The sequence below is a fragment of the Canis lupus genome, chromosome 12 (genome assembly GCF_003254725.2).
Source record: "Canis lupus dingo isolate Sandy chromosome 12, ASM325472v2, whole genome shotgun sequence".
In the NCBI taxonomy this organism is placed as follows: domain Eukaryota; kingdom Metazoa; phylum Chordata; class Mammalia; order Carnivora; family Canidae; genus Canis; species Canis lupus.
This window is the reverse complement of record NC_064254.1, coordinates 7,516,593-7,537,419: the sequence shown is the minus strand read 5'-3', so window position 1 is coordinate 7,537,419 and position 20,827 is coordinate 7,516,593. Positions and strand designations below refer to the sequence as shown.

General features: G+C 38.4%; 1 protein-coding gene and 1 long non-coding RNA gene across 7 annotated transcripts in view; one reads left to right on the top strand and one right to left on the bottom strand.

The window, feature by feature from the left end:
• Positions 1-20,827, top strand: part of BTBD9 (BTB domain containing 9) — a 409,006-nt gene that overhangs the window by 119,013 nt on the left and 269,166 nt on the right. The gene's annotated exons all lie outside the window — the stretch shown is intronic.
• On the bottom strand, positions 1,554-20,205 carry LOC125752292 (uncharacterized). The gene is made up of 3 exons (XR_007401435.1): positions 20,004-20,205; positions 9,310-9,350; positions 1,554-1,772 (listed from the first exon to the last, which is right to left on the bottom strand). It is a non-coding gene; the product is annotated as an uncharacterized LOC125752292 (long non-coding RNA).

Sequence of the window (20,827 nt, the reverse complement as noted above, 5' to 3'; positions counted from 1 at the left end):
TGGGTGTGGGTTGGGTAACTAGAGGCTGGTGCCTCTTCCTATTTACCATAGAAGGTAGTGAGAACAGCTGCTGAGGGTAGGGCTGTAGGAGACTGAAAGGAATAGAGGAGGTTTGAAATAGCAGCTGTGGAGAGTAGAGGAATAGACATGAGATGTGGAAGGATCTTCAGGAGATGGTGAGATTATGAGTTAGGCATAAACTTCTCCCTCTCACCCTTCCCTTTACATATGTAATGTCTATTTTACTCTGTTCCCATCAGACGGAATGAATTTGCTTGCTCATCTGTGTTTCCATAGTGTTAAACGCCTACTTTTATGTCACTCATCATATTGTGTTACAGTGATTTACCTGTTTTCCCTTTCACAGTGTGAGCTCCTTGATAGTAGGGCTTATGTCTCATTTATCTTCTCTTCATGATCACCTAGAATAATGATGAGAACATAGCAGGCACTCAGTTAGTGTTTATTGAATCGAATTGAATTACACAAGTATAATCATTTTCTTATAGTTCTTTTCCTTCATTGATCTGACACCATATATTCTAAATAACTTACTGGTTTCAGTGGGCACACTGTGCACATTAAGGGTAAGCCATGCCATGCAAGAGCAAGACCTGTGCAGAAGATTAAGGTATCCCACTAGTCTCCACAGGTTTGGCATGAATTTATTTACCTGAAGAATTTATGTCAACAGAATCTTTGTTTGCCTTGCTATTGACCTTACTCTTTGACTATAAGGACATTTTTTGGAGAATGTAGTGAATGTCCATATTCTTCTGATTGAATGGTACTGCACTGTGTGATTTGAAAGCTGTGGGAGGCTAAACATGGAAAAGAGAGCTTTTCTTATAAAAAGAAGCCAATAAACAAAATAATAAAAGTCACCTTGCTTCCAAAATTTGGAAATATTGTAGTGACATGAAGACCATACAACCATGGAAAAATATTAATTTGCCCATTAACATGCTCATATTGTTTTGTGGGTAGGAAAATGAAGGTACATTAAGTATTATGCATATTCCATGTCAGTGGCCACAACTTTGGAAGGAAGCTTCCTTAGGTTCCCTCCAAGATAGAATTAGAGAATCACATGTGAGAAGGGACCATGGAGGTAAGCTAGTCCAGCCATCCAGTGCAATATTTGAATGCCCTCTTCATGCCTACCAGGTAGGTGCCCAGCATTTACTTGTATACCTCTGAGGATCGGCAGTTATTCTGAGAACAGAAACCACGCTTTGCACTGACACTAGAACGTTGCTATGTCTGTAACAGTAGTTCACAAAACTTGGGTGTCTAGGAGTCCTTTATACTCTTCAAAATTATTAAGGACCGCAAAGAGTTTCTGTTTATGTAGGGTACATCTACTAGTATTTATTTATTAATTTTAAAATGCAGTGATAATAAGCCTATTACATGTCGACATAAGTAATATTTTTAATGAAAAATAGCTATGTATTTTCCAAAACAAAATAAATTTAGCAAGGAGAGTGGCCTTGCAAATCTTAGTGTTTGTTATGATAAGTAGAAGACCTCTGGATTCTCATATCTGTTTCTCATTCAGCCTGTTGTGATTTCACAGATCACGTAGCCTGTGGCAAGCTCAATCGTACGTACTGGAAGGCAAATAACTTCTTAGAATTAAAAAAGTTTGACCTCATACACCTCTTGAGAGATTCTGGGACCCGTAGGAGTCACCAAACCATAACTTAAGAACTGGTACTATTGTGTGCACATCAGCAGATGGGATGATTGATGAAGTAGACTGTCAGGTGCTGGAATCAAAGAAAAAAAAATAGTTACAGAAGGGCAGATGGAAAATATGCTCACACCCGCAGTGAACAAATATTGAGTGCTTACCGTGTGCCTGAATGTAGAGCCCTGAAAATTCGCACATTCGCATCGACTGTACCCTGTCTTCGTCAATGCGAAAACTATTTTTGGGTTTTAAGTTACCTATTTTACCTATAGTGTCCATTAACTGAGAAAATAACAAAAAGCTACTATGAATGTAGTTCCCTTTTTAAAAAAATTTCTATAGTAATCATCACAACGGTGTCTATGGATATGAGAAAATGAATACCATGTCTCTGTCTTCATACATTATACAGTTGGTTTCCAGGTAGTGCTTGGAGTCCACAGGGATTTGCCAAACCCCAGCGCATAACTGTGCCTGGTCTGTGTACCTGCCCCCACCACCTGTCATCCCAGGCTGGGAACCATGGTTCCACGTGTGGTCCCTCCACCCCAGAAGTCATTCATCAGTTCTTGTCATCAGCATTAAAGGTGTTGAGTGATAGAGTTGTTTTGGAGTTGTTTTGAAACTGTCATGACTTTTGGTGCCTTTCATTAAGATGGCTGGGTGTCATAAAGGAAAGCCAAAGACAAATGCCTTTGCTTCTGGAGCCTCTGGTTCTCTTCGTTTGCACTTCTCTTGCCAAGAGCAGTGGATGGGCACATACAGATTGAGCATGGCTCCCCTGCCCTGTGAGATGTTGCTGAGAGCTTGTGGAAGAGAATTGTATTGAGAGAGTTAATATTGAGTTAGAGAAAAGTGGGAAGTGTGGTAATAGTGCAAGGAGAGGAGTGAGAAATTAAATGGTATCTTTTTAGAAGTCTGCCTTATTGTAGTCTGCATTGCTCCTTGGGGATTTTTCTACTGAGTACAAGAAAATCAGCAAGCACTTCTTGAAAAACCCAGATGAAATTACTGCCATAAATTTTTAATTTTTTTTCATGGTATAAAAACCTTAATTTAGATGGGGAGGGTTTATTACCAGTGTTTTCTTGGCATGGCTAAGTTCAATTAATTTCACATGACAAGCTCACCACCCCTCCCTTTGCCCTTTTTTTTTTTTCTCAATATGTGGACAGTACAATTTGTTATTGGTTTGCCTTTGGCTCTGGAGACCTCATTAAGGGTCTGAAAAAGGGATTCTATCTCTCTTTCTTTGACACCTTTCTGTTTTCTACAGGATTCAGACCATTTGCATTGTCACATGGAAAGTATGTATGGTATGTGTGAGGGGAAGGTTACCAGATAAAAGTGGTGCTGTTTATACCTTTAAAATACTGATTTGAAATGACTGTTCCAAGTTAAGAAATTGTTGCCACAGTGTTCAACTAAGGGAGCTCAGCTTAAGATGAGATCTCTGGAAAGAACATGGGCACACTTAGACAGGAAACTTATTTAGCTGTTATGACAGTTCATATGTAACATACCTGGTTGTTTGAAAGCAGGAACAAGATGTCAACAGAATATTGTATTTACTCATACTCCTAAAACATAGGGAGCTGCACCTTCACATTCTTGTTCCTATCAGAACACTGTGAGCATATCTTGCAAACAAGGGAAATAATCTATGGTGTTTTGTTTTGTTTTTCTCTGCATGGCAATATAGAATCTATTGTAGTGTGAATAAAAGAAGTCACAAGAGATTCATTACTGTTTGTGAAGTATACTGTGTGTCTTTCAGCATGCATTTCTTTATTTTACTTACAAACTAGATATAAAAATTAGAATCGAGGTGATAGAGAATATATATTGCATAAATAAGCAATTCAAACAAAAGTTTTACCATTATAACAAATAAATGCCCCGCTTCAGAGGTTGGAGATTAGAATCCTGTTACATTAAATGCTTGACAATTAATTAGCTATTGTCTATAAAGTTCCCAAGATGACAAGTTACTTAAACACTATTATTAGGAGTAGCTGGATTAGTAATAATAATGTTCAAGTGCCATTGGCAACAATGAGGAGATTTTAAAAATAAAGATAAATGCGTGTGATCACAGTCAAAGTGATTTGTGAGCTGCATGCAGAGCAGACGGTCCCCATGCGTAGTGCTTTCTGAGCCTGCAGTGTGGAATGGGCAGTACTTGGCACAGTGTTCCAAGGAGGATGAGACAAAAGTGCTTAATTTGTTAATATTTTTTCTCTGCTTTTTGTGTATTGCTTAACCCCTTGTCAAAATAGTGTTCACTTAGCAAAATTAAAAAGAAAATAAGAAAGCTGACAGAAAACAGGCTCGGCAGAAGGCCAAGTGTAAAAACTGAACCTCTAGCCGTTGCTGACAGGCATTGTTTTAAGATTCCAAATGTGCTAGATCATTCATTAATGTGTTTTGTGTTTTTTAAAAAAATATATGGTACATAATTGGATTGGAGAAAAACGTGTGGGAATTTAACTTGATTGTACAGGTTTTTGTTGTGTAGAATTTATGTCCTTTGGGCCCCATCGGTTTCGGATGTAATTTTTTGAGAAAATCAACATGGAACCGAGAACTGGCCCAATATCAATAACGGGTGAATTACCAAACGAAATGCACATTGTATCCTTCTTATGGAGAGTGAAACTCACAAGAGGAATGATGAGGGGCTTCTTGATTTTTAGAATAAAAAAAATTTTTAAATGGATGATGTGCAGAAGCAGTGGTGCCCATCAGCTATTTTCTATGTCCCTTATGCGACTCAGCCTCTATTGCTGTGAGGCTTGGGCTATGTGACTAGTTCAGGCCAGTGGGCTCTGGGCAGAAGGGGTGTATGGCACTTCCCAGCCAAAGCATTTAAAAGCCAGCGTGCCCCCTTCCAACCCCTTCAGGTTTACTTTCTGCCCTGTATTTTTCAGTATTAGATAACAGAACAAAATAGAACCATACAAATTTTGAAATACGTATGTGCCTCTAAATAGTGACAGAAATTCAGCTTATGTTAACATATATCTATTTAGCACAGTCTGCTGTTAGAAGCATGCATAATAGCATTCTCTTCTCCATGAATATGGAATGCGGATGACAGACTAGCTCTGGTATTGTGGTGTGATCCTTGATACTTCATACGGGCCCTGGAAAGCCCACACCAAGGAAAGCACTGGGATAGGTTGGATTTGGTTTTAGATATTACAGACAAGTGCCTTAGTCAAATTCATACAGTGAACCACTTTTATAAATGATCAGACTTTTGTCTCTGATGCTTCTCTGGGAATCACTCAAATGTTGAGCTCAGTAAAGATTTTTATTAATATGAAAGTAAAGTGTTTTTGTAAAGATAACAAAACTCAAACATAGTAGTGTTAAGACCAAGGGACACCTCAGCTTTAAATCCATTTGTTTTTAGCATACCTAACCCATGTTATTCTCACTGAATGCCTCTTTCTGTATACCTGGCTGTTGCTACCTTGGTTGTTTGCTTGTAGTTCGGCTCTAGCCAAGCTTGTTTAATTAAGACTTGGAAAAATACCTTTAGCCCTGCCTGGGATTTGAGAAAATAGGTAGATCTGAAACCTTTGCTTGCTGCAATAGCTGCTCAGCTAGTTGGCGGGAGTTTTGTAGCAACAAGGTTTAGAACATGATGATTTTCATTTTAATAGGTCTAGTTGTAAGGAGTAGTCATCTGTTTCAATGGAAGTTCTTACTGAATACTTCATTCCTTTCCTGTCCCCTACCCCCCCCTTTCTCTCCCTCTTTCTTCTCATATAATGAACTGAGAAACCTGAAGAATGGGACCCCCACTCTGCTGCCATGTGTGGGGTCCAGAATCCTGCTCAGTTGGAAGAGCTAGCCAGTTCTGTCACTATACTTAGGAGATATCTTACTGAATATGGCATCTTTGGTGATGAGTGAAATGATAAAAGAGGGAATGTAATTTGAAGAAAAAAAGGACAGCATATTCTTGGACCTACATTAGAGAATATAAATCACAGATCAATATAAAGTTCAGATAATAATTCTTGATCCAGAAATTATATGTGACAGCAATGGGAGGTTGGGAAAAGTTCTCTGTGTGTACATTTTGAGAAGTACAGTGTTTTTATTTAGTACAGTTATATATTCATTTCTAACAGACTGCATCTTAAAAGGATTGGACTTTTATAGATTCTATGAATATTCAGAGAGTCACCAAAACCAATTCCATCTTTTACCTTATGCATCCAGACCCATCTGTCATGTGCTCACTAGATGGTCCTAGCTCTGTATTGTGAGCTTTCCCTTTTGAGAAAAAGGTATTTCCTGCGTGGATGGATGGGAGTATGGGGGAGGACATGTGGTCCCTTTGCTGCCCTGGTTGAAAGTTTTAGCCCTCAAGGTGGATCTTGGTGTGTGTGTTTGTGTCACTAGGCCCACTTTGGGATCTGGCATCAGCTCTCTCTTGATTTTAGGGCCTTGTGTAGGACTCAGACACAGCAAGAGAAGGCAGATTGGCCATTGCTGCTAGTAAGTCATCAGGGTACTTGGCAAGCTGGCAAAAGCCAGAAACCTCACCATTTGCATTTTAATTGGCGTGACCATTAGCCTAAAGTCCGAATTTTAAAAATTGTCCCTTGAGCCCTTTCTCCCTTTTACCCTCTCATTTTCCTGAAGCTGATTAGCATCTTCTAAAAGAAAATGTTTCTCCACATTTTAAAACTCATGCCCTTTTTGATAAACATAAGAGATCTTACACCTCCTTTATTATTTTTTTTTAAGATGCATTTATTTATTTTTGAGAGAGAGCACGTGAGAGGGTGGCCAGAGGGAGAGAGAAACTTAAGCGGACTTCGGACTTCGTACTGAATGTGGAGCAGGATGGAGCCTGATGTGGGGTTCAATCTCACAGCCTAAGCTGAAATCAAGAGTTGGAGGCCCAGATGACTGCGCTACCTAGATGCCTTCCAAATCTTATGCTTCCTTTAATGTTATTTAAAATATCCATTAAAAAGTAAGAATTGCTAGGCACCAAAGTGGCTCAGTCGGTTAAGCATCTGGCCTTTGGCTTAGGTCATGATCCCAGGGTCCTGGGATTGAGCCCCACGTCGGGCACCCTTCTCAGTAAGGAGCCTCCTCCCTCTGCCTCTGCCTGTACTCTCTCTCTCTCTTTCTGTCAAATAAGTTAATAAAATCTTTAAAAAGAAAAAAAGTGAGAATTGCAACAAAAGAATCAAGGCAATGACATTTTTAGAATGATGCCTTTTTTTTACTTCAGTCACATGAGGTCAGTTTGAAAATGAGGTCTGCTTGTTTGCCACAAGCATTTTTTCCTCTTCTTTCTATTGATAAAGCACAGCCTAGGTAACTTTCACATCAACTTGTTCAACTGCTTTGTTTTCATGGTCACACAAGGCAAGAGAGCCTGCTTTGCAAATGGTCTATGTTATTCTGAAAATGCATGTTCAGACTACACATGTGCCCATCTTCCCCAGAAAAAGATTTCGGTATGACTCCTGTGCCATTTCCCACCACCTCACTACTTTAAATACTTAACTATAAAGAGAAAAACAGATGAAAGTAATTAAGCTGGGATAAGTAAGACATTCTTATTCATGAGTACATCCCTGTCTTTCAGCCATTGTCCCCAAGGGTCTCTATGATTGCTCCTCCTCTTTACTGTCTGACCACCTCCATATCTACCGGCCAGGTGATTGATTGGGCCTGGTCCTGCAGTCTTACTTGGACAAAAGTAATCCAGCACCATTGATTCCCATCACATTCATAATTCTGCTGGATAGACACTTGTGATGCCTTAAATATAAGATAATGTATAGAAAACTTGGTGCAATGATAGCATATGACACACAGAACATGTTAGTTCTGTTCCCTTGCCTGCCCTCCCCAAAATTCAGTGTTTTTGCTTCTAGAATCATCTTTGGGTCTTCTCATGTATGATGGTAGAAGAGGACAGAATTTTCATGGATGAAATTCTAAGTGGGTTTTATTGATTTATCCATGTGCCTCCGTCTCTTCTTACTCTGGTTCCAGTCCTCCTTATAGGGAGGATAGGTCTTTTGCATTCTTTCATTAGTAAGGATGAGTATAAGAAAACCAGCATTTTTTGAGGATCTCCTATGTGAGTGCAGGCACCAGGGCAAGTATTTTACTTGCATCATTACATAGAATCCTCACAGTGTTCCCATGAAATGAGAATAATTATCTCCATTTCACAGAGGAAGAAATTGAGGCACAGAGATGTATTTTTGCCTCAGTTGCTCTGCAGTGGTGGAGTCAAAATCCACTATGGAGTTGCTTTATAGGTTCCAATGAAATGAATGATCTTTTCAAAAACATGTTTAACTTTTCTGCTTTTTGGGTAGGCAGAAGAAGAAAAAAAATAAATGATTATCATTCTTTGGAAAATAATTACTTTACTCTGCCTAGTAACTATTTGCTGTAGGGTCTGGGGCAGTGCTTTCCATACCTTGCAGTTTATAGAGTAGAAAACCAGGAATATTATAATCACTTAACTCTATTTTCACTTGTTAATATAGCTCAAATTATCTCTTTCATATGGGAAATCAGTGTACTTTCAGGAATGGAAGTATTATAGGTTGGCCTAAGGGAGCTTTTTTGATAACCTTTAAGGGTAAATAGCTTTCCCTGCTTCTTTAGAATAATATTTGGAGCTCTTAACTTTGGATCCATTTTAATAGGAGTTGTGATAATGAAAAAATAATGTACATAGGAAGAATCTTTTAAACCGTTATTTAAAAGCAATTGTTCATATCCAGAAAAAAATAGTATAAGATATTTCTATAATTTTGAAGTTGCTCTTTGTACTCATTGTTTTGTACAACAGTTCCATGATTTTTATAAAATCTCACTCTAGGTTAGATTTTAACACATAAAAAAATAGTTAATACCACTGTAGTGCTGACATTCCAGCTGTTTTTCTAGGCTTATAGAAAATAATTCACTCATTGTTGTAACTGTGTCTGTGTAAGGTTTGGTTTTGTTTTACTTTGATTTTTTTTTAACTCTCCAGAATATTATTATTTCCTCCTTTCTTTCTTCTTTATTTCTGCTTGCTTTCTTTCTTTCTTTCTTTCTTTCTTTCTTTCTTTCTTTCTTTCTCTTTCTTTTTCCTCTTCCTCCTCCTCCTCCTCCTTCATTGATTTATTTATTTTATAGAGAAAATGCACATGAGCAGAGGGAAGGGCAGAGGGAGAGATTCTCAAGTAGATTCCCCACTGAGCACAGAGCCCCACATGGGGCTTGATCCCATGACTCTGAAATCATGAACTGAGCTGAAGTAAAAAAAATAGAGTGCTCAACCAACTGAGCCACCCAGGCACCCCTCTCCAGAACATTTTTTTTTGGAGCAATTTAGATTTGAGTAAAAATCTGTAAGGTCAGTGAGGGAAATTGGCAATGGAAAGATGGTCTGATATTGAAAATATGTGGTGAGATAAGCCATTGTCTTCAAAAATAATAATAAAAGGAGCTAACGTTATATCATCACCATTCAAGATGGAAAGATTTGCTGCTACACTTCATCCTTTGAAAATTGCATTTTGAGCTTCTGACCACTGGAGGGCGCTGTGCTACTGCAAACCACTTACTCAAATCAGAAGTCGTCAAATCTCTTCATTTGTTCTTCTCACTAAAAAGATAAAGGATTTATATTCTTGTAATGCCAAATCAGTTCATACTTAACATTCAGCCTTTAGCTGTAGAAACTTGTTTGAATGACAGTAATGGCTTCATTTCAAGTTATTTAAATGTTTAATGCTGTGTAATTTACTCAAATGTGTATAATCCTTTATTTAACTAGATGAAAATAATATACTGTTAACATTGTTTTTAGCATTAATTAATGTGACTAATTGAAGTTAAAAACACTAAAACAAATTTCCTTGTTTTGTTGCATGATCAGACTGCAAAGAGCTTTCCCTCTGGCTGGGGCTGTTCTTGGTTCAGTGCCCATCTCCCCTTAACCCTGCTCTTTGCCCCACACACACTCCACCCTCTCCCTGCTATTTCTGTGGTTAATTTGATTTCAGTATACTGACAGCTATGGTTGGTAGCAAAACTGATTAGATTGTTTCCCCTCTGGAAACTTGTCTTTGCAATGCATTGTGATAGGAGCTTCCTACTGTTATTTTGTTATTCCAAAATAAACGTGGTAATAATTGAAATCACTAAATTACTATAAACACTTAAAAGGAGGGAGAAAACATGGAAGTACGTTGACATCACTAGTATTGGCAGTTGGTGAGAGCTCATTTTCAGCAGAGCCTCAGTATTCCTGCCTGAAGACCCTATCAACACAGCTCTATTGCCATTGACTCTCAGTAATAATTAAAAAACCAAAAGCCCCTGCTGTTTTCAAGGCTTTGGTATGGTCTTGGAAGTCAGAGCAGAGTAAGTCAAAACCAGGTAACACCTTTATGGTAGCTTGTGTATCCATCCTACTGTGATGTGTTATGTTGGAACTGCCCGTTACAGTTCTCTGTAGGCATAAATAATTCTTCCTCCTTAAACATGGCTCCTCCAGAGTGCCAGAGAAAGGAACATTTTCACTCATTGGAATTGTTGATAAATACCCTTTATTCATAGTGATTGTTAGGTCACAACATGCTTTGTTGTTTTAAACTCTGGAAGTTTTGTCTACAAACTGAACAATTTTTTAAGGGTTAAAAATGCAGAAGCTTCTCATTGTTTTTTAAGATTAAATTCTAGATGAGAATTATCTTAGGTTAAAAGACACCTACAAACACAATTTGTCAATTCCTCACAGTGTTTTGTATCATCACATAATTCTTTATATGCAGTGGCACAATTTTACTTTGTGAATAAAATCAAGTTGAGAATTTAAATTTAATTTCATGAGCAAAAGGCAATCTAATTTAATTTAATGAGCAAAGTGCACATTGGCTCTGGTTTATTTGTTTACCAACAATTTTTTTAAAGAATTTATATGATATATATGTCACAACATAGTTATCATAATTTTGTGTATACTTTATAAATGTACATATATTAAGATATATTTTTTAAACATTGTGTGCATGTGTGTATACTGTTAAAAAGACAAAATTCAGCCAAGTCAATTTGAAGATCTAATAGACTTCATTCAATGATTCATGAATCAAGCAACATCCCATCTAGCAAATAGAAAAGGAGTTCAGAGGAGCTATACAAAATGGAAGGCTTTTGTCAGCAGAAGAGGGCAGGGACAAGGAAAAAGTGGACTATCTCATCTTTCTTTGGGAGATAAAAGGGATGTATCAGGCAGGTTACCTCTACTGCCAACCAGGGAATTTTAGACTGACCCATTACAATTTCCATTCCTGGGGGAGCTTGAAATTGCAGTTAGGTTCAGTATTAAGTTTTGGTTTGGGGATATGGGCTTAACATAAGTGACTCCATCTTGGGCCTCTTGTGTCATCTTTTACCCCCTTTTGATCGGACTCTCAGCTTAACTGAAATGTAACCAAAATTTAAGTGCTACTTGCAGCTGCTACTCAGGCCATGCTGTTTTTTGGTTAATCTCTGTGGTTATTATTCACAGGTCACAATTTAAGGTTTATGATTTTTGAGTCAGTCATTCTTCTCTTTTGTTTTCTAATATTCCTGCCTTAGGGAGATCATTTGCTTGGTAGTTAATGGCTGAGAACATGTATTTAAAGCTTTTGAGAGAATACAGCGCACCAGGGAGATTACTATGATTTTTATAAGCAGGATAATTCCTAGTGTCTGGAGTGCACTCTAGACGTGTGTTCCCCAAGACTCAAACCAATCAAAATTAAGTAAGTCAAAAGAAAGACCCCACTGATGGAGTCACTTTTTAAAAATCAAGTGGCTTGTGCAGTGATCTTATGTAATTGAGTTTCAACTCCCCAGAAGTGTTAATCCAGGTGTAGCAGGTGATACTGGATACACAGCACAGACATCTCCTTGTTCTGCGAAAAGTTCATCAAGAGCTATCCTATTGTCCCAGGCAACTTTGGCCAGAGAATTTCAGGATTTTCACTAGGCAGCTGTTACATTAGCAGCAGATTCTGTTGTACTATTAAGAGTTAAGGAAAGGTTCCTGATCATAGCCTAGTTTGTACTCACTCCTGACCAGAGAAGTGAGGCCCTGCCAAAGGAAGCAAATCCTGAATCATGAATGTTTCCTGGTAATTCCCATCTGAATCTGTGACTCAGGACTGGAAAGTTGACAGCCATGGAGGCCAGTACAATTTTAAGGGTCTATAGACCACATAAGTGGTTTTATTCTGGTTGTCCCTTGTGTACCTCTCATTGCATAGAGCCCAGTCTCAAGTTCCCCAGTGTTTCGAGTTGTTAACTAGAGACAGGGAAGTAGACCAGGGTGTTGCCAGCATCCTGGATAGATTGGAATTCTTGATGACCAGTACAGCAGTCTGAAAGGTTATCTCCCTTAGCAATGGCTTGGGAACTATGGATAATGGCATTAACTTTCCAGGCCAATGCCAGAGTAAAGGAATGAGAGAGGGCTTCATATTTAGTTAAAGTTTGAAGTCTTTTTTTTTTTTTTTTTTTATTATTTTATTTATTTATTTATTCATGATAGTCACAGAGAGAGAGAGAGAGGCAGAGACACAGGCAGAGGGAGAAGCAGGCTCCATGCACCGGGAGCCCGACGTGGGACTCGATCCCGGGTCTCCAGGATCGCGCCCCGGGCCAAAGGCAGGCGCCAAACCGCTGCGCCACCCAGGGATCCCCAAGTTTGAAGTCTTGATCCAGCATCTTGGGAGGAGGCAATCTAACTCAATGTCAGCTACTTCTCTTCTTAGTCAGTTTGATTTGGAGGTCTTCAACATTGGCATAGGACCAGATGCCAGGTGGAGCCTTTCTCAATTCTAAGATGTGTGTATTCAAAGTTCAAGTCCCTAAAGTTTAGCTGCTAAACTTCTTACTTGCCAAACTTCCTAAATTTTTTCCCAGTTCACTTTTATGATCTTAAAGTTGTCAGAAACTTGTACTTGTCAAGAGTCCTCTTCTTGAATTTCCTTGAAGGTGAATACTTTTATAAGAACACTTTTGCAAAGAAATCATTAGAGTTAAACAATAACTGCCTGTAAATGACAAAAGACTTACACATTCCCATTGTTAGGGACACCTCGCTGTCTTAGTCAGTAGAGCTTGTGACTCTTGATCTCCAGGTCATGAGTTCAAGCCCCACCTTGGGTGTAGTGCTTACTTAAAAAAAAAAGGCAGAGGATCCCTGGGTGGCGCAGCAGTTTGGCGCCTGCCTTTGGCCCAGGGCGCGATCCTGGAGACCTGGGATCGAATCCCACATCAGGCTCCCGGTGCATGGAGCCTGCTTTTCCCTCTGCCTGTGTCTCTGCCTCTCTCTCTCTCTCTCTCTGTGACTATCATAAATAAAAATTAAAAAAAAAAAAAAGGCAGATTGTTAACTATTTGAGAGCTCATTATAATGGAATTGACAAAGAAATTTGGTTATTTCTGTGACATAACATTTCAAGAGAATAATTGGAAATATGACTGACAAACATTACATATCAGACTTTTAGGAATTTTGAGCACTTATGTTTAATAACATGCATAGAAGGATATTCATAAAGAAGGTTTAGCATCACTTATTGACAGTACTTCTCATGTAAATTAGTATGTCAAATATGCTTAATTAGTTTAACATCTTCCTTTTTGTAAGAAGAACAAATGTTAGATGTTTCAGAGATCCTCTTGAAAATCCCAAAGTTAGGAATATAAAAAGTAGTGAAAGGGAATAAAAGGGAAAGGAGAAAAAATGAGTGGGAAATATCAGAAAGGGAGACAGAACATGAGAGACTCCTAACTCTGGGAAACAAACTAGGAGTGGTGGAAAGGGAGGTGGGCGGGGGGTGGGGGTGACTGGGTGACGGGCACTGAGGGGGACACTTCATGGGATGAGCACTTGGGTGTTATTCTATATGTTGGCAAGTTGAACACCAATAAAAAATAAATTTATTAAAAAAAAAGAAAATCCAAAAAAAAAAAAAAAAAAAAAAAAAGAAAATCCCAAAGTTAGTTCAATATCAAAAAGACTTTATTTTTATTTTGGAAAGCTTGTAAAAAAACGTCAAAAAAATTTTTTTTAATTTTTTTTATTCTTTAAAGATTGATTGATTGATTGATTGATTTTTGATAGAGAGAGAGAGGCAGAGACACAGGCAGAAAGAGAAGCAGGCTCCATGCCGGGAGCCTGACGTGGGATTCGATCCCAGGACTCCAGGATTGCGCCCTGGGCCAAAGGCAGACACCAAACTGCTAAGCCACCCAGGGATCCCCCTGTCAAAATGTTTTAAAACATTTGGTTGAATAGGATCATAGGTCAGTGTGAAACAATGCTATAGTTCTCTGTTTAACCATGATGACAGAGACTTCACTTGGCAAAAACAGAAAATTAAATAGCTGTACAGTTTCTTGTTAAGAGTAGGCCAATAAAACCAAAAAAAACTTGTCTTTTTTGCAGATGAAAGAAAATTAAGTTTAGTTTTATGTAAGTATACTTTGATATTTTTTTGAAATCCCTTAGTAACATTCAATCTTGTCCAGCTTGACCACACATAGAATTCCTTTCTCAAGAATTTTTTTTTCTCCAAACTTTATACAGTTTTGTCCTGTTTTTCCTCTTTCCCATTTTGAAATTACCAGCCTACCTTTAGGACAAAACTACTTTCTTTTCCATCAACACAAAAGCATTTCCATTCCTTATACCTTCTTTTACTGAAAATACACATCCTACTTTCCTTGTGTACAGAGGTGTTTCCCTTGATGTTTCCAATAGTTTTAGCTATACGTTAGAATTCTTTATCTTTAAAAACTGAATTTCTGGTAAAAATAAAGAAGTAAACAATAGTGAACTTCGTGTAGCTTGGCAAGTTTATAAATACTTTTTATAATTTTTAGAAACCTGCCTTCTCCTGGTATATTTCTCAGCATGACACACAAAACATGTTTACTAATAGATTCAGCTATCTGTTAATTCCTCTGTAAGAAGCAGCAAAAAATAGAAAGACCTATGTTTAGTACTTAATGTTTTAGTATTTTATCTTCTTTGGAAATAATCTGGAACTTAATTCAACCTTTAACTTAGGAAAACTTTTTATCCTATTTGTATTTATTTAAATCACTTTTTTTTGAGATTTTATTTATTTATTCATGAAAGAGAGAGAAAGAAAGAGAGACAGGCAGAGACATAGGCAGAGAGAGAAGCAGGCTCCATGCAGGGACCCTGATGTGGGACTCGATCCTGGGACTCTAGGATGACAGCCTGGGCTAAAGGCAGGGATCCCCCAATGCACTTGTTCTTAACAAGTATGTTTAGATTACCTGCAAAAACTTCATGAGACCTTAGACAAACTCAGCCATCATCCCAAGCTAGTTTTCTTGCTGACAGTCTTTGTAAGAGATAACATGAACCCATTTGACCTTTAGTAAGCAGGAGAATAAAAGCTATATGTCTGCATAATTTTTTTTTAAGATTTTATTTATTTATTCATGAGAGACAGAGAGAGAGAGAGAGAGAGAGAAAGGCAGAGACACAGGCAGAGGGAGAAGCAGGCTCCATTCAGGGAGCCCGATAAGGGACTCAATCCCGGGACTCCAGGATCACGTCCTGGGCCAAAGGCAGGCACTAAACCGCTGAGCCACCAAAAGATCCCCTGTCTGCATTATTTTTAATTCATAATTCAATTATGAAGATATGTCTATGTTAATTAAACCAGCAAACTTTAAATTAGTTTTAATACCAAATATTTTCCCAGATCATGTGAGCCTGAAATTCGAGTTAGCTTTTGTTATATTTCTCAGAATTTCATTTATGTTGATACTTCATTTTCATAATACCAATAAAATAGAGCTCTTTCAGAAATTAATTTTGGCAATACCATCCAGAGGTAGAAAAGTACCATAAATCCACAACACATCTATATATAAACACCCTCAACAGAGACCTTATAGCTTCTGTTTTAAAATTACTGCCATGAATCAGGTACAAAACTCACTAGTTATAAAAGAAGTTGGATCTAAGTTGTTTTTCTGCTTTTGTAAAGATTTGTAAGATAAGGGCAGTTGATTTTAATTCTTCAAGGAGTGGGATTGCAACTTAAATGATATTATAGGCTAATTCATCCATAAATCCTTTCACAAGAGCTTTAGGTTTTTCTTTGCCTCTGGATACCTTTAGCTTAAGGGATGAGGCCTGAAAGGAAAGTTCTTACCACATTCTGAATTTCTAACCAGAGAGATACTTGAAAATTATTTTAATTATGTTGTCAGTTTTCAGCCAGGACAAACAGCAAGCATTTCTGACAGTATTAAATAACCCCTCGAAGATGTAAGAGAGGTCCCCAATGAAGATATAAAAGATACTTCATTTTCCTCTCTCTACCGGGGGTGGGAGAAGACTGAGGGGTGGTATGGACTACAGATTGAAGTCTGGGAGAGATGACTCTGATAAAAACTCTCACCCTGGGATCCCTGGGTGGCGCAGCAGTTTGGCGCCTGCCTTTGGCCCAGGGCGCGATCCTGGAGACCCGGGATCGAATCCCACGTCGGGCTCCCGGTGCATGGAGCCTGCTTATGTCTCTGCCTCTCTCTCTCTCTCTCTCTCTCTCTCTCTCTCTGTGACTATCATAAATAAATAATAATTAAAAAAAAAAAAACCTCTCACCCTTAGCTGGCTTTTGCCCAGGATCCCCCTCTGCAGGCTCAGAGAGGGGTTTAGAGAGGGTAGCTCCAATATCTCCCAGAATTCAGCAAGTTTTTTTTATTAATTTTAATTTTAGTTTCCCTTTGGTGTTTATGGGAATAATAACAGTTTACTAGAAAATCCCTTGGAATCTTATCAAACCCAGGAGGGGCCCCTATGGGAGTAGATATGAGGAGCATTTGTAAGGTCACTAACTTCATGGACTTTGTTTACAGTCTTGTCTCAAAGTCCTTTCAAAGTGCTCAGCTAGGGTCACAACAGTGGCCTCTCATTCTATTTTCTGCCTTTTTATCAGTCCATTAATCAGGAAGTAACCCATTTAAAAAACTTTTGAAGATCCTCCCTGGTGGGTGGGAAATTCTTTGACTATGGCTTTAGATGAGCCTTTGACCTTGGAAGGAGATACCTCAAGAGGATCCCTATAGGCTTGGGTAGTCTTATTTTAAAAGGTAACTGTTTAATAATCTGTTCAGAGTGGAAAGGCAATTCAGAGGATCACTAAAATAAGTATCAAGTAAAGCAGGACAGAGAGAGGTGATAGGAGTTAAGTCAGTCTTGCTATCTTTTGTTTTAGGCACCTCTTATATCTTTATTTTTATTTTATTTTTTTTTTAGCCTCTACAACAAATCTTTCAATGAAGCTGTTTTGGAATTTTGAAGCCTTGTGGAGACTTCTTATGCCAGTTAAAATAGGCATCACATTCTGTTTGTTTTATTTGCAAGCCCTTGCTTTTCAATGCACTTCTTCAGTGATCTTCCCTAATTGGAACATTTCTCATAATGGCCATTGTAGATCTTGCCTGTAATTCCTCAGAGAGCTGGCAGCAGTTTGTTAGGACCCTAGCAACAGACAGTGTTTAACCCATTTTCTGTCTAGCCATATCTAGCTGCAGATAGAGTGTAACTCATATTTCTCTCTGGCTGTATTTTGGGGCCCCCAACATTATGGTTACCAAGTCAAGCTCTCAGGACATAGTAAGATTTTGCTATTTTTGTGTATGCTTACAGTTTCTGAAACCATCGTTCTTAGACATTAAATAAGCAGGTGGGCCAGAAGGTGGCATGTTCAACTCTTTGAAATTAAAGGAAATTATCTTTCTTTTTTATTTATTTACCTATTTATCTAAGCTTTGGAGCCTCAGAACCAAATTAATACCCAAAAAGAAGATACTGCAGGTTTGGAGATTGGGTGGTGTTTTATAGTGTACATTGCACAGAAAATTTCTTGGGGTTGGTGGGTGACCTAGTATCAATCTAACCCATTCACTGACCACTTATCCTAATGTGGGAGTCTTTGAGTTAGGTGGTGAATGTTCTAACAGCTTTTAAATGCTTTGCTTGTACCCACCAATTTTTGCAGCTTTTTGGTTTCAGAAATCTCTACTAGCAATAGCCTTTGTCTTCACAAAATAAGACAAACAAATACATGAACCTTAACACATTAGTAGTAACCAAGAGATGTTACTATAGACTGGCCAAGAGAAGGGCCTATGTGCACCTTGAACTGGGCAAAGTATGAACCTAGCAGACACCAAAATGAGAACTGGAAACTAGGCTGAGTTTCCCCACAAAAGGGAGATTACAGTCAATTAGATTAGGAGCATGACACAAAGAGAGCAGAGCTCAGAATCTAGAAGAACTTCCCAATGGCCCTCAGAAATGGCAAGAAAGATGGTTCACAGGGTACCGTGCCGGTGTTCCTTGTTCCAAATGTTATCAGGATTTTGCTTAAGATCCCACTGCTGCCACCTGTTATTTTAAAAAATAAAACTCTGGGCAGCCTCGGTGACTCAGTGGTTTAGCACCGCCTTCCGCCCAAGGCATGATCCTGGAGACCCGGAATGGAGTCCCGCGGGTCCGGCTCCCTGCATGGAGCCTGCTTCTCTTTCTGCCTGTGTCTCTGCCTTTTTCCTTCTGTGTCTCTCATGAATAAATAAATAAAGTCTTTTAAAAATAAAAATAAAATAAATAAAAAATAAAACTCAACTAAGTCAATTTGAAGATCTAATAGGCTTTATTCAACAATGGATGAATCTAGTAGCATCTCATCTAGCAGATAGGACCTCAGAGGAGCTGTATAAAATGAAGGCTTTTGTTAGCAGAAGGAGACAGGGACAAGGAAAAAGGCAGATTACCTCGTCTTTCTTTGGGCTGTGGAATGTATCATCTCACTACTGCTGACCAGAGAATTCCAGGCTAATTTAGGATTACATTCCTGGGGGAGGTTGAAATTGCAGTTAGTTTAGGTATTAAGCTTTGGTTTGGGAACATGGGCCTAGCAGAGGTGATTCCATTTGAGGCTTGTCTCCTACTTGTCTCAGTTGGGTAAAACAAAATAGTTGGAACAAAAAATTATGTTTATTCTTACATATATGCCATATGGCTCTTTTAGGAGATGCGTTTATGAAATTCATAAATAGCCAAGTGATAGAAGTGTAAAAGTCATTATTTTAGTTATATCATTCTTCTCTCTCAAGTCCGTAAACAACAAGAATGCCAGTACTTTATAAAGAGGCCTTCCTTCCGTTTGATCTTTAAAAACACTATCCTAGGGAGTTGGTGTAAATATTAACTGCATTTTAAAGTCAAGGACATGAACATGAACTATCAGAACATTAAAATTACTTTCCCAAGATCCCAGCAGTATCATGGTATGAAGCTGGAACTGAGTTCAGTTTCCTGTTCTTCTTCTCCATCTTCTCTCCTTTGAAGGCTGATGTGGACCCCAGAGGGAAGCCATGAACCGAGATCCCAGAAAGAGCCCTTCTACCCAGGGAAGGCAGCCTTGTTTCCCCGGTGTGTTCTAGACTTGCCTAGGCTATTTTTGTGTATCCATTTTCTCATCTCTACAGTGGGATCTAGTTAGTCTTTTTTCAGTTTTATCCAAAATATCATAAATAATGGAGTGGTAATTTATTAAGAATTTTGAGCCTGGAGGTAAAAATCTACTTACAGTGTAGTTTTTTGTTTTGTGGTTTTTATTTATTTTAAGTTTGTTTGTTTATTTATTTATTTATTTATTTATATTTATTTTGTTTTTATTTATTACCTCCTTTGTTTTTGGAAGGGGCAAGTTGCTCTTTTCTTTTCTTTATGTGAAAGACAGTAAACACAGCTTGCAAAGTACTGGAAGTAAACAGATAGATGGGGCCTTTTCCATCATTGAAACACAAGGAACTAACTCTAATCATTCCTAATAAGCCTTGTTGGACCAGGTGAAGGACTCATGATTTGTTTTTCTTCCTCCATTGCTTCCTAGCTTTGTGGTTTCTTCTCACTTGAGAATAGTCCTTTTTTTAAAATATACTTATTGATGTGTGGTAATAGATAGGCTGATTTCTGTAATAGATGCAATGTTATCAGTGTTTGACTGCAAAGATTAAATTAAACCATAAATTAAGACATAACATTTCCTAAAGACATTTTATGTTTTAATCAGTGCTAAGATGAAAAAAGATAAATAACTGCTAAAGTAGCAATAAGGTAAAGAAAATGAACCACCATTACCACTTAATATTATGCAAGAAAAAATAATTACTTGTTAAGTACATGTAAATAAATACTAGTTACCAAAAAAAGGTAAGAAGGGCTTTAGTTCATTAATGTGATTTCTTGTGATCTCGTGTAACCTGGACTTGGGACTTTGTTGGTAGCATCCACAGCACAGTGCTACTCTGATTTCACCAGTGTCTTGCCTTCCCTGGCAGTGTCATAATGCTTGAGAGTGAGAATTGTTTTGTCACAGTATTGTATTTTTCAGGTACCTCATGGGGATGGGAGACATCGCTTTCACACTGTCACAGCTCCACCAATCTGTTCTTGAGACTGTTTCTTCTCTGCTTGAGTTTCGCTGTCTTTTATTCCTTTTCATGCCTGTGATCTAACTCAAGCCTACCCTCAAAGAGCTTCCTCTCAACATAACCCTCACACCTTGTGGAACCTTTTCTCTTTCACCTTAGAACTTTCACCACTTTTTCTCATCAAGTCCCTTCGGGGGCTTTGTTATTCTGGCTTGTATGACAATATCCAACATTTACAGCCTACCACCTGACTCAGAGGAGACCACAGTGAGGTTCCCTGGTGTGTTCTCTGGGAAAATCTGTGCATAGTGTTAAGCCCTTTTCTAGCTTTGGTTCTGTCTGCCTTTGACCTTGTAGATCATGCTGACTGGCTTGAAGTGAATTTATGTAACCTACGTGTCAAAAGGACTTTTTAAGTTCTCTCCTCATTGACAGGTCTCTCTGGGGTGAGGATTCTAACCAGCCTGCAACATCTAGCACTGAGTTCCCTTCCTTCATGTGCCAATAAGAATGAGCCTTGGAACTGGACATGTCTTTTGAGATTGTAGTGTCCATGCCTCTCATTTTATAGGGGAGACATATGGTGCCCAGAGA